Genomic DNA, 14,317 nt, shown 5'->3' on the forward strand with positions numbered 1-14,317 from the left:
TGTCCGTCCGTCCGTCTGTCAAGACCCTTTATCTCAAGAACGCGTGAACGTATCAAGCTGAAATTCACATGAAATACTCAGGTCTATTGTCCCTTTAAGCTGTGAAAATATCAAACTTCTAAGCCAAGCCAATCAAAAGATACAGCCGATTATGTCGATATTTTCAACAAATTTTCGACACTCGCAAAGGAATCAAAACCTACAGGATACTTCCCGTAAACTCAGAATCTTGAAATTTGGCATAAAGCATTGTCATATAATGCAAATATAGGAAAAATTGCGAAAATTACATTTTTTTAGTTATATAATATAATAAAAATATTTTAATAAAATGAAACTTACTACCTTATTTCTCACGAACGAATAAAGGTATCAAATTGAAATTTATACCAAATACCTAGATCTATTGTCCCTTTAAGAAGTAAAAAAATCAAACTTCTAAGTTAACGGTACCTCATAAGGAAAAAACGGAACCCTTATAGGATCACTTTGTTGTCCGTCCGTCCGTCTGTCAAGACCCTTTATCTCAAGAACGCGTGAACGTATCAAGCTGAAATTCACATGAAATACTCAGGTCTATTGTCCCTTTAAGCTGTGAAAATATCAAACTTCTAAGCCAAGCCAATCAAAAGATACAGCCGATTATGTCGATATTTTCAACAAATTTTCGACACTCGCAAAGGAATCAAAACCTACAGGATACTTCCCGTAAACTCAGAATCTTGAAATTTGGCATAAAGCATTGTCATATAATGCAAATATAGGAAAAATTGCGAAAATTACATTTTTTTAGTTATATAATATAATAAAAATATTTTAATAAAATGAAACTTACTACCTTATTTCTCACGAACGAATAAAGGTATCAAATTGAAATTTATACCAAATACCTAGATCTATTGTCCCTTTGAACTAAAAAAATCAAACTTCTAAGTTAATCCGTCTTAAATTTATGCTCCTCCATCTTTCCCCATTGTAATGTTATGAATTTCATTTTGCAATAAAAATACCATAGTTATGACTCGATTGTCGTAATGAACGAACTTTGTAAACCTTGCAGGTTTGTACGGAACCCTCGGTGCGCGAGTCCGACTCGCACTTGGCCGGTTTTTTTTACAACCGCATGATGGATACTAATGAAAAACTAATTGAATTAGTACGTAAAAATAAATGTTTATATGATTTTAAAGATAAAAATTATAGAAACACAACATACAAGCTGCGATTGTGGGAGAAAATTGCACTGAAACTAAATATAAATAACTGACGCTAGCCCGCGTTGCAATTGCTTTGAAACTGTCGCTGCCTTCAGTGTGCCTACTGCCGTGCTGCAACTGACCCGCACTTGGTCTGCCGAAGCCTTAAAACAGTACCTCCTATTCTCACATCCAACATCACCCAAATCTAAGCTTACGATTGCAGTTCGTCTAATTGCAGTTTATCATTTTAACAAATTATTTGAACATCAAAATGCCAAATGAGCCATTTTATTAATATAGATTCGGAAACTTACTTTCAATATTATTTCTACCAACAAGATAGATTATGCAAAATTATTGTTAATTCTGAATACTAAACAGTCTTGAATTTCGAATGTATACTTAACGATAACAACCACGAAACTACTGAAGGTAGTGGTGATGATATAATACATAACACTGACGAAACGTGCGGGAGTTCTCTAATGGTCGGTTGCTTTTACCATTTGATTTTGCGTGTAAATTCACTTTATTTGAAATTTCATTCTATTCCAACTTGCTATGCAGGTGATTGGTTTTACAAACAACTCTCCTTTGTCAAACTTCTTGTTTATTAATCGTAACATGTTTAAATTTTACTAGGAGTAAATTATGTAGTTATAGTAAAATTTTATTTTTGAAGGTGCTAAAACCACCGTAAAACATAACCGTTAGTTCAAACCGGAGCTCCGCGTACTATGAACTTGGGGTTTAAATGACGTGTAGTCTGTGTCACCGTGTTAATCTAGGATGTGCCGCAGACTATTATACGTATACAAAATATTTGAAAACGCGGCAGTCAATTTAAAAAAATATATGATATAACTTTTATTCAGCAAAGTTATTTTGGGAAGTTATTTTCATTATGTTCAGATCTTAACTGAGCATAATGAAAAGCCGATAGTATAATTGAAAAGGTCACCAACAACTTTATAACAAGACTTGATCTGAATGAGGTCGAATGGCTGAACAAAATGAAAAGGAATCAATTCCAAACTTTTTACTCGAACTAGTCAGCACGTATTCTTCTTTTATTATCTATGTTTCTTTTAACAAAAAAAAAATACACTTTTTATAAACATTTGGACCATGAAAAGAGATTGTAGAAATCTCGTTTCGGTCGTAATTTTGAAACTGCGCTCGACATACCGAATTGGTGTAGTTGTGTAGTATTAACTTTTTTCGACGTGGACAATTTTAACTGTAGGGGAACACAGCCAGGCTGTAAAGTTTCCAACTAGTCTCTTTTTACGACGAGAACCGTCGTAACAAAATGATTGCTCACCGAGCTTTCCACAGTAAAATGCAGTAAGTTATAAAGAATTTGACGTGAGACGAATGCATTACATTTGTATAAAAGTAATTATACTTNAAGAATCAAACGAACTTACCTGTGATGTTTGATATCTAATTATACGAGTGTCTTGACCGAAGTTGATTACAGTCCCACCTCACCCGAGTATAATTTCCCTTTACCGATCGAAAAAATTTGCTCTAAAATAATGACAAGAAATATGGCGGACCGCGGAATGTACTACGGTGCTGAGGAGTCAAAACACGTACTTTATTATATTTAAAACTTATATTTTTAAATAAATATTCTCTAAAAGTGTGATAAGGACGGCATCATCCCAGGTACTGCTGCATGTAAAACATAATCATCTTCGGTCAAGACACTCGTATAATTAGATATCAAACATCACAGGTAAGTTCGTTTGATTCTTAATTCTATCATAAATATTTTGTTCTTGGAGTTCATCTTCATACAATTTTTATTAGATAACCATCGTCGTTTCAATCAAATGACGTCCACTGCTGGACAAAGGCCTCCCCCAAGGTTTTTCACAATGAACGGTCCAGATAACCATATTCAGTCAAATTATTAGAATTATATTAGATAATTCAATCTAAGTTATCAACAAGGATTTACTATGGTAGGTAGCACATGTTTTTAGATATTTGATTTATTATTTACTTACATAAGATAGACTTAGATATTAACTATAATTCCCTGATAAACCAAAGTCTAGATTCTAAAAATATTTGATTACCTAATTAATAGTCCAGTCAATAAAGCATTATAGAGGGAAATCCGTGGAATAGAATTTCTGACTTCGGGTCTTTATTTAGACTAGTTAGGAGATGAACATATTAAAAGTCCCCGCCCTTAGCCCTTGAGCCGGTGGGGAGAGGGGGGTTTGAAGGTCCCATTTTTCGGATTTTCGCTTAACTCTCGGAAACTATGCATCCTAGTGACATGATCACATGACCACTATGAACCAAAAAAAGCTGAATTGCTATAGTCAAGTTTTTCTTTAATCTTATACTTTTTTTAGAAATTTGATTTCATCATTTTTTTTTTTTAATTTTCATACAAAATAAATTTTATAAAATCCGATTTGTATGAAAATTAAAATAATTAAAATGAAGATATCAATTTTCTGACTTCACCATACCATTTATATGACCATGTTAACATGGGCTAGTGTCGGCTCATATACCCATTTACCTAACACCCTGTATAGCTTTCGAGGCATCTGCTCTAGAAGGTCTGTGGAAATATTATTTTGTCTCACTCACTCAGAAATTGATCAAATCAACACTGAGCAAACATTTTAGATATGCGGGAGTGTGTTAAGCCAAGTTCCAGCGAGGGGACTGCACCGTATTTCTTGTTTTCACTAATTACTTGGGGCCACTTTTGACCCCTCATCACCCAAAAGCTATTGTGCGTTTAGACGTCAAATTTGGCTCATGTGTTGAGACTTGCAAGATAAACATTAGTTCCAAATTTCATAAATATACATCAAATGGTTATTTAATTATTTAAGTCCAAAAATCGACATTTTCATCACTGATTGACTGACCTATAATAGATCAAATTTTTAATAACTTTCAGATGATATAGACAGTTCAAATTTGGCATCCAGTAGATAATGTAAAAAAAATAGTAAATATGTTAATTCATTTTATTATGAAAATTTACATTTTTACCATTCCTGGGGGCAGCGTTAAATTTGATTAAAACTAATTAATTTATCTTTATTGTTGGAAAGTATATCAAAATAGTATATAGAGACATCTATTGACAGCTATGTGAACCTAAATGTCATGTGTATGATATTTCACATTCAAATGTGAAAATAAAAGACAGTCGAAATTCAGCAACTGACTCGTTTTACTTATATTTATTTTAGTAATTAAACAGGTAGGTAATAAACCCTTTTTGTACTAATGGTACTAAATAAGAAATATGACATCCCTTTGTTGTTGTCAAACTTGTCAAGTGTGTTAATATTTTGTAGGTGCCGTCTCCATTCATCTTCATCATCATCATCGGCACGCATTTCACATCCATTTCATATTCAACCTCGTGTAATTTCAACAGCCGCGGAAAAATAAACCGCCCTATGACAGAACGTCAATAAGACAGACTGATAATTTCTGTACATATTTTGCTGTTGAATTTATTTAGTGCGTCTTTCATAATTATCTTGCCTTGTAAATAATACTTTTCCTTCTCCCTCTTTTCTATCGTATGGGTGCGTGCTGTGTAAATAAACTTGTAAATACTACTGTAAATAGAGTGTGTTATTTCGGCGCGACACTCCATATAAGGCGGCTCTGTCCGGGCCGCCTCCAAAATTTTATTGTTTCCTTGCACATTACGACGATTTCTGCTTATAAACCCTTGGATGTTGTGTTGTTACATTTAACGATGTCGTGAGTGTCAATTGTTTTCAAATGAACATCAAGTGTTTTGTTTGTAACGAAGAAGTGACTGTATCGAGTCCTGATATCTCCAAAGAGGGTAAAAAAGGGATAGTTTCTCTTAAAAATGCCAGTATAGAGAGGGGTGATGGTAAAATTACCCAACTGGCAAATTTTACATTACTTCTCGTCCAAAAGTCGTGTAGAAAAAATTACACGAGAACCCAGTCAATCGTAGCTTTCAAGAAACAAGAGGCATCAACTTTTATTTATTTATTTAAAACTTATATGCACATAGAACGGTGTACATAAGGCGGACCTAATGCCTTTCGGCATTTTCCTTCAGTCAACATCTGCTCAGGGTCAAAAGTGGCCCCAAGTAATTGGTGTAAACAAGAGACACGGTGCAGTCCTCTCGCTGTAACTTGGCTTAACACGCTCCCGCATGTCTAAAATGTTTGCTCAGTGTTGATTTAATCGATTTCTGAGTGAGTGAGACAAAAAAGAATATTTCCAAATTTACAGACCTTCTAGAGCAGATGCCTCAAATATTTACACTGAAATACAAAATAGAGTCGAGATTTGCGTAATTAAATCTCAATTTAACTCACTTTTTAATATGTATTATCTTAGTGACACTCACTTTGATAAAATGCTAGTAAATCGAGCACAAACACATATTTTTAAGTTAAATCAAAATTATGTTTATTTGTGAAGACTCTAGAAGAGCAAACTAGGAGTCTATTGGCAGAACTTGTGTGCAGAGAAGACGAGGATATTATGTTAAAGGACACCTATCTCGTGAAAGAAGCTACCAGAAATTATGCCCATTACTACCAAAAGCATAATCGATGGAGGCAGCTGCTCCAAAGCGGGGGGATTCCACATGGGGGGACACCTTTACTTAATTTTATTAAGAAACCATTTACTTACTGAAACGTAAAGGTCGTCATCGCTTCACATTTTACGCTGTTAACTAATATTACTTCATAATGTATTTATTAGGTTAATAGACCACTTAACTTAATTTTACTTAGTTATTATGAACTATCAACCTCTTTTATAAGCACATAATTATCCGTTACCGAATGCGGCGTTCGTAGCATGAGTGTGGGTGAAAATTTAATTTAGCCGCCCTAAATTAGGACGAGCTGCAAAACTGTCAAATCACCAACGTCGCAATAAAAAAGTAAGGTTATGTGAACACCAGTAGTAACTGGTTGGCCAGCGGCCCTCCGCAAAAGGAGAATAAACAAAACCTTTTCCTCAATTAAGCAATTTGAGTGGACGTAAATTCAACCAGTGTATCGTGTTCACCGGTGTTCTAGAAACGACTCTATTCTATTTACAACAATGCGCTCTCTTTCAGGACAAAACCAACATTTCAACATGTTTTCCACAAAAGCGGTGTGTGTTGGAAAAAATACGAGAGAATAATAATTATATTACTAGATCTTTTTAACATTCTAAAATGGTGATAGTTATGTTTTAGTTCGATTTCCAAGTGTAAAATAGAAGATGAGAAACATTGTATAAAATATCCCATTTTGGTTAGGACATTGCACATCTGAATCGACCTAATTTTGTGGCTACGAGTGGCCTAACTTGGCTTATAAATTCGATTTGGTTTTGAATGCTATTCCCAATGAAACGTAAAGTTTGGAAAGACAAGTTTAATTTGTTTACATTGCGTTGCAATCCTGCTCTTTTTATTACGTGACTGGCCGTTTGTCAGTCAGCCTCTGCAAAAGAAGGAACTAATGTACTACCTACTGTATGTTTATTGGTACTTATTCCATGTAGTCTAGATGTTAAGTTGCATCTCTCGAGTTGAATTACTTGCATTAAATACTTATTCGATGCCGAACGTTCGTTATAAAGTTTTAGTATTGGTTTCTATATTCCGTAGTTATGAATGCATTGTGCAGTAACTTTTTAAAACGGTTTCATTGTGCTTAAACAAATCTAAAAAATCATGTTTCAAAACAGAGTAAGTTGGAATCACACAAGGCAATTAAAGTTTGAAGTGGTTTTTAGTAGTAGCAGTAACCTCGTGAGTCACGGAGGAAGTTTTACAGCTCTCGCTGGCATCTAATTGTCACATACAACTGATACAACAGGTGCTTTTAAGTTAAAATTTCGCACGGCAAAGTGTGTCAAAGTCACGAAAGCTACTCGCAAAGGATGGAGTCTTTATTCAAAGAGTGGAAAACTGGGATTATCCTAGCAGATTGAGTTTCATGTTTTAAATTATTTAAATTAGTATAATTTTATAATCTCTTGCAATGGTTAACTAATAATTTAAGCATTCGTTACAATTAAATGCTGTTAGTTAATCAAGGGTCTTCACATGCAACGTAATTGTTAATTCCTAAAAATCTAGAACCAAATATGTTCGTGTGTATGAAGTAAAAAGAATAAAATAATACGTTGAATAATCAAATGAGAGTGATGGAGTTGAATGTAATGTTAATGGATTTGAATTTTCTCACAATATTAAAAAGTATTATCTTGCCTTCATTTTTAATTGTGAAAATGTGGGGAAGGTGATCGATGCTTCAGGAATTGAGCAATATCCACATTGCAACGAGGCGTGCGTGACCGGCGCCATATACATGTTCAAAGAATTACTGCATACATTTGTATAAGAGATTATGTGATCGAACACGTCCACGCGACGAACCGAGGACGCTCACACAGGTCACTCTGTGTTCGTTCACTCAATATAAATCATTGAAGTATCTGGATATGTTATTTGGTGACACGAGTATCTTAATATACGAAGGCACCCCGACGACAGCAGGTCGTTGCCAGTGTGAATTAATTGTATTATGCCTGAACAAGGGTTTCATTACTGTCTTAATTGGGTTGACCTAACAAAGTATTAAGCGATCCTTGATTCAAAATGTACTTCTAATGAAATGAAACAGAAGAATTTACTCCCAGAGATGATATTATAATAGAAATAGAATGTAAAACAAATATTATTTGTATTTGTAACCTGATGTAGGTACGCGAGAATATTTACACGGTTTTTGTTCGCGCCACTTTATGGTCTTTCTTTGCATACGAACCTCTCATAAAACGCATTTAAATAGCACTGGCTGGCAAGTGACAGGTGGATTTCATCGGAAGAATGTCAGTCAGTCTTGTCAAGTTCAACACCGCAATTGATCGCTACACTTATCGCATTCGCTTAATATTACTTGAAGACAGCAAATCTCTATCGCATCCTATCCAGCCAACAAAGGAAGGCTCAAGAGTGCCGGCATCCTGTGACGGACGGCTGTTCGGAGTTACGGTGAGTCCGCATTAACTTCGTTGGCCAGGCTATCGCGTTTCGCATCCCGCTTAACCAGTTTTTGAACGTTTAAAAGGCATAACAATATAAATAGCTATTAGTATAACTGAAACTCCATCTTTGACATTATTTAATGAGATCTTTGGTTGGGCCTATGCTCAAAATCTAGTACATCTCTTAAATTTCCTAATTTCAATGGACTCCAAATATATTATTTGATTAGCTGGTTGCATAAATTCCGTTGATCTGTTTATCGGATTCGGGACCAGCACCTTCGCACTTCGCCTCGCGACGAACGTTGATTAAACAGTACGGAAAACCGCTCCTCGTATGTTTTCAACCGATGTCATGGACATGAAGTGAAAAACTGTTGTGTGGTTGTGCTCGTGCCTGGTATCCATTCTCCAGATCCGAAGGTTGCTGGATTGTGCAGCCGTAATGTTGAGTTGTTTGGAGTCATTAGCCGCCCGCCGCATTTTTCTTCTTCCACTACCTTAAGTGTGGCTATTTACACGCCACACCAATCTTCAAAATTCCAGCCCTTGGCTATCATTAAGCTTGTAACTTAAAGATTAAATGGACTAGTTAATTATAAAATATAATTACATCCTCGCAATAGAGTGAGTCGTTAGAAACAGAAAAGTACCAATACAACTTGAATCTCCTGCTTATTACCTATATCAGACCTTTGATATGCTGGGACCACACTTAACTACCTTACCGTCTACCGCTCGTTTACCGCAATAATTATGGCATTAAATTACTGCCTGAATGCCGCGTGAAGCGGCGCCTTGATGTGACAATGAACTATTATACCTATAGTCATTTAGTTAGACAATATGGCTGTTTTGGCAGCTATTAGTTGGGCCTATGCCCAAATTCTAATTTTCTCTATATCTTAAACTTACTAACCCTTTCTTCGGTGGCTCTAAATAAATCTTTAAATCATTTGGCTGCATAAAATGGTTTCCTATTGATCTGTTTATTGCAGCATCTTTGCGGAGTCAAGTGGCCAACGGGCGTAGTGCCACTTTAGTAAGAAAAAATATATTCATAACCGCTCTAGTTTGTTTCAACGTCGTTAATACACATTATGTGAAGAAGAAACTGGTGAATTTTCACTTGACCAAACCGCAAGATTATTATCGACGAGTCGACCCTCGAGCCTCGAGCGATTGGTGGTCTCCATTTTGTGCAGCTATAGTTTTAATTACACTTTCTTTTATCAAATGTCTGAGCACCACGCAGAGATTATTAAATGTTTAACAAATACACTATTGAATTACCATCACTAGAGAATTTCATGAAGAATACAACAAAACAGTAAACATCATAAAGAAATACTGCTTTCAACAAAATCTAAACGAAGAAATAATTATAATATCTATGATTAATACCAGCAAAAATGATTCCGACAATCGTTGACGATGAATTAGCGGAGATAAAAATGGGAATTTTTTACAGCATGACGCTCTGTGGCGAAATATCAGAATCTCAATAACAAAAATGTACATGGTAGGTATTTTCCGATATAATTAATTCAGTTATTAGGACCATGAAAATATAAAAAGTAATTTTATTACAGTCCAGGAAAAAATATTTCCTATACCTTTCCATGGGACAACCTCATTGAAAAAAAGTTAAAATGATTCCTTTGTTGAGAAAATGTATTTTAAAGGCTGTTAATATTTTTTTTAAATCAACCAAAAAAATAACATTTTGATCATTAGATACCCGTGCCAGCCAGTACGAGTTCGAGAAGTTTCACAAGGCACAGATAGAAGGTGCATGTCTATATGCGTGATTGATCGCGAAAAAAAGATGAATATGTTGACGCCCGTATTCACAAACATTACTATGAGGTCTCACAGTGCGCGTGGACGCACAGGGTCACACGCAAACTATTCAACGCTGTGCGTTCGATTTGCTGCTTCACTTAAACACGCATCGTTTGTGAATACGGGTGTGAAAGTAGTTTAACTACGTAATTAAAACTAGAGTTGGGTAGACTCTGATCCACGTGATTTTCACCATCCGAGCTATTATTATATTCGTTCGTTGACTGCTCATTCTCTTATTCTATTCGTTATAATGAACTAAGTTCGAAAAACGAGGTGGCCGCACTGGCCGCAAAGACCCTTCTTTTCATGCTCATAATTCGCTCCAATATTTTATTCAAACACGAACTTGAGAACTATTAAAGTCTGGAGATTGTCGCTGAAATCAATCTTAAACTGTAACTTTTCCTTGTGGAGCCACTGCGGCACACAAATAATGGGGCTCTGAATGTCTAATGAAGTTCTTCACCTCTTCAGTACTGACTAACTTCCTCTTTTCAAATTTGAGTGCGACTTCGTCCGCGTCGACGGCTCCTGTGCAATTAAGTGTTTCGGCTTTCATTGCGAGAAACTTCAAATCACTTCTTTGATTACGCTTCAAAATTCGCATATCAGACAAAACATCGGAAAGACGTTTTACGGGAAAGGCATTGATGAGTTCGCCTTGATAAATTGTATACTTTACAAATAAAAAGACATAATGTAATCTTTCGTAAAATAATTAATAGGCCAGTAGAATTAAACACAAAAATTGATTAAATCGGAAATAATTCCTACAAAAGATTTTTTTGCTTTAATGGCTTCATTGGTTGCCCATTAAGACTCTCCTAAGTTTTCGACTTCGACGGAGTTGTGCTTAAGTGGTGGGGGCCCCCGAAAGCGGCGTTTTTTCGGTTTTCCGGTTATACCGCGTAAAGGACTTACCCTATCGAAAAGTGGTCTTGATGACGGTTAAAGGGCACTTAATCCTGCATTGAATAAGACCAAATTCATATGTTTTGGACAAACCGTTCTCGCGCTAAAGTTCGGCAAAGTAGAAAATATACGTATAATTAATGACCCTCTCCACGTCCAATGGCTTGTTACCCACATGCTTCCAAGCCTTGTAAAGGGTCGCCTTAATCAGTGTAACCCTAACAAGGCTCACGAGTTTGATTCGCTTATCCTTTTTCGTCCCAGCCGTTCCTTAACTGCGGTTGCTGCACCTCTTCCTGGCACTCTCCTGAACGACTCTGTGTTACCTAATGTGGCTGCCCCTCTTCCTTGTACCCTCCTGTACGATTTCATTGCTTAGCCATATGCCTGGTCCAAGGTTCGACGCCACAAAATCAACTTCGTACGAGTGAAAATAGTTTAAATACTATTTCCCGTGCTTGCAACATTTTTCTTTACTGCTTCGCCTCTATTAGTCGTAGAGTGATTGTATATATCCTATAGCCTTCCTCAATGTATGAGCTATTCAACACAAAAATAATGATTTCAATCAAACTAGTAATTCTTAAGATTAGCGCGTTCAAACAAACAAACAAAAAACTCTTCAGCGTTTTAATATGAACTTGTTGTTGTTGATTTTTGGCGTCGAACCTTAGACCAGGCATACGGCTAGGCAACGTAGTCATGCAGGAGGATACAAGGAAGAGGGGCAGCCACAGTAGGTAACACAGAGTCGTTCAGGTGAGTGCCAGGAAGAGGTGCAGCAACCGCAGGTAAGGAACGGCTGGGACGAACAAGGATAGGCGCATCAAGCTCGTAAGCCTTGATAGGGTTACACTGGTTGAGGTGGCCCTTTTCAAGACTTGGAAGCCTGTGGGTAACAAACCATTGGACGTGGAGAGGGTCATTAATTATACGTATATTTTCTACTTTGCCGAACATTAGCGCGAGAACGGTTTGTCCAAAACATATGAATTTGGTCTTATTCAATGCAGGATTAAGTGCCCTTCAACCGTCATGAAGACCACTTTTTGATAGGGTAAGTCCTTTACGCGGTATAACCGGAAAACCGAAAAAATGCCTCTTTCGGGGGCCCCCACCACTTAAGCACAACTCCGTCGAAGTCGAAAACTTAGGAGAGTCTTAATGGGCAACCAATGAAGCCATTAAAACAATAAAATCTTTTGTAGGAATTATTTCCGATTTAAAAGCTAATTCTACTGGACTATAAGGTTGAAAGGTGATTGGGCACAATTTGACCCGGTTTTCGAAATATTTCCTACAGAAATCAAATAGCTGTAAACTACTGAGCGGACTCAGCGCACCGCAGCGGGAGAAGTCGAGAAAAACACTTTAATTGAAACATCGTCGAAATCTATCGGCACCATGAATCGATAAACAACAGAACATTGCTATGCAGTAGAATTCAGTCCCGAGTCCCGACGCGTCAATAGTAAACAATATTACACCTAACTATACAGGGTGGAAACGATAAGTGATCTCACACGTGATCTACAAGATATCGAAAAACTGGTTACTGATCCTGAAAGTGCTTCACGAGCTCTTTCAAACGCTCAATGTCCTGAACGACTGACTGATGGATCTACGCACAGCCTAAACCGCTGATTGTAGAGACCTGAAACTTGGAGGGCGTGTTCTTTGTATGACGTAAGCATTCTTGGAGTGGGTAGTCAATGCGAAAAAACGCTCAACGGTTGGAATGTGCAGGTGTCAAAATGTCCATATGGACCGGCTGTTAGTGTGGCAAAAAGTATGAACGTCGAAATGAGCAATGGTTAAAATGATCTATAGTTGAAATGTCTTCGGGTTTATTCGAAAAAGCGTTTTATTGTATAATAGCTAACATGAACACATGTTTAAATGCATCAAGGTAAAAATGTTCAAGAGTCGAAGGGTATAAGCGACACCACGTGCATGTGTCAAAATGTCCAGCTTATAGGTTTTAGAGTGTTGTCCTATACGTAAAAAATATTCCATACTATGACTAAATTAGGTTTATTATATACTGAATAATTATTATTGACGGGATTGCTACAACGTCCTATCGGCCACAGTGTTAACTATCCATTTCCGTTTTTGCTCTCGCTCTCATCAAATGGTGATTGATTGCGATAGAATAAGACGACATGACCGGCAATGGGTAGTTAACTCTGTGGCCGATAGTAACTTAATGTTTAAAACAATATACGTAAAATACTCTTTTCAAAGCATTGTAGCCTATCTCTGTCAATTGGTATTGGCCACTTTAAAATTAAAAAGTAATTCGTATTATGACTCATATCGAAAAACAATGTCACTTCGATACTGTCTCGGAATTATTCAATTACAATGCAGGAAGAAAGCGAAAAAATAATATTTAGTAAAACTCAAAAAGGTAGGGATACACTGTTACTTGGTGTACATAGATTTATTTTGAGCGTGCATAATCCAAGTGGATCCACTCTATGGAAATGCATAAATCGTTTATCGTGCGGTTCTTCCGTTACCCTAGATGCCATCAGTCGAACAAAAATTATCCGAAAAACTGTACATACTTGCGAGCCATCCCCATCAAAAAATAAAAATCACCTAGCCTATCAAGACTGCAGAAAAAAGGTTTGCGAGAATTATGAATCCGTACAAAAAATATTTGAAGATGTTTACTGTCAGGATATGGACACAGCTGAAGACTCTGATGATTGTACGATTCCATTATTTGAAAATAAAAAAAGGTCATTGTATAGAGCACGAAAGGAGTTTTTGGAGGTCAAATCAACGTCTTTCAAGACACTAAAAGACGTCGAAATACCAACAATATTAAGAGACCAATTTTTAATTTGGGAGGATGGGACTGATGATAAAATTTTATAGTTCGGTACCAACTACGCGACAAAAATATTAAAAAATAAAAATGACGACAAAATGTTTTTTGGTGATGGAACATTTAAGGCAACTCCTCAACCATTTAAGCAGGTTTTCAGTATACATATGGATGTAAATAGCACAGAAGAGCAAACCAATGTCATACCATTGTTATATGCGTTGCTACCCGATAAAACCACAAACACATATTTACGTCTCTTCAATTACCTCAAAAATGAGTTAGGCATGTCTATAAGAAAATATAAAACTGATTTTGAGAAGGCTGCAATAAATGCTTTTAAAAAAGTTTTCCCTGAAAGCGAAGCAAGTGGATGGTTTTTTCATTATAACAGGGCTATATGGAAAAAAGTCGAGGTACTTAAACTAAAAGAGACTAAAGATGGCCGCAAATTAGCACAGTTAGCGTCCTATTT

The sequence above is a fragment of the Ostrinia furnacalis genome, unplaced genomic scaffold, assembly GCF_004193835.3.
Source record: "Ostrinia furnacalis isolate ACB-3 unplaced genomic scaffold, ASM419383v2 OfSCF6490, whole genome shotgun sequence".
NCBI classification, from domain to species: Eukaryota; Metazoa; Arthropoda; class Insecta; order Lepidoptera; family Crambidae; genus Ostrinia; species Ostrinia furnacalis.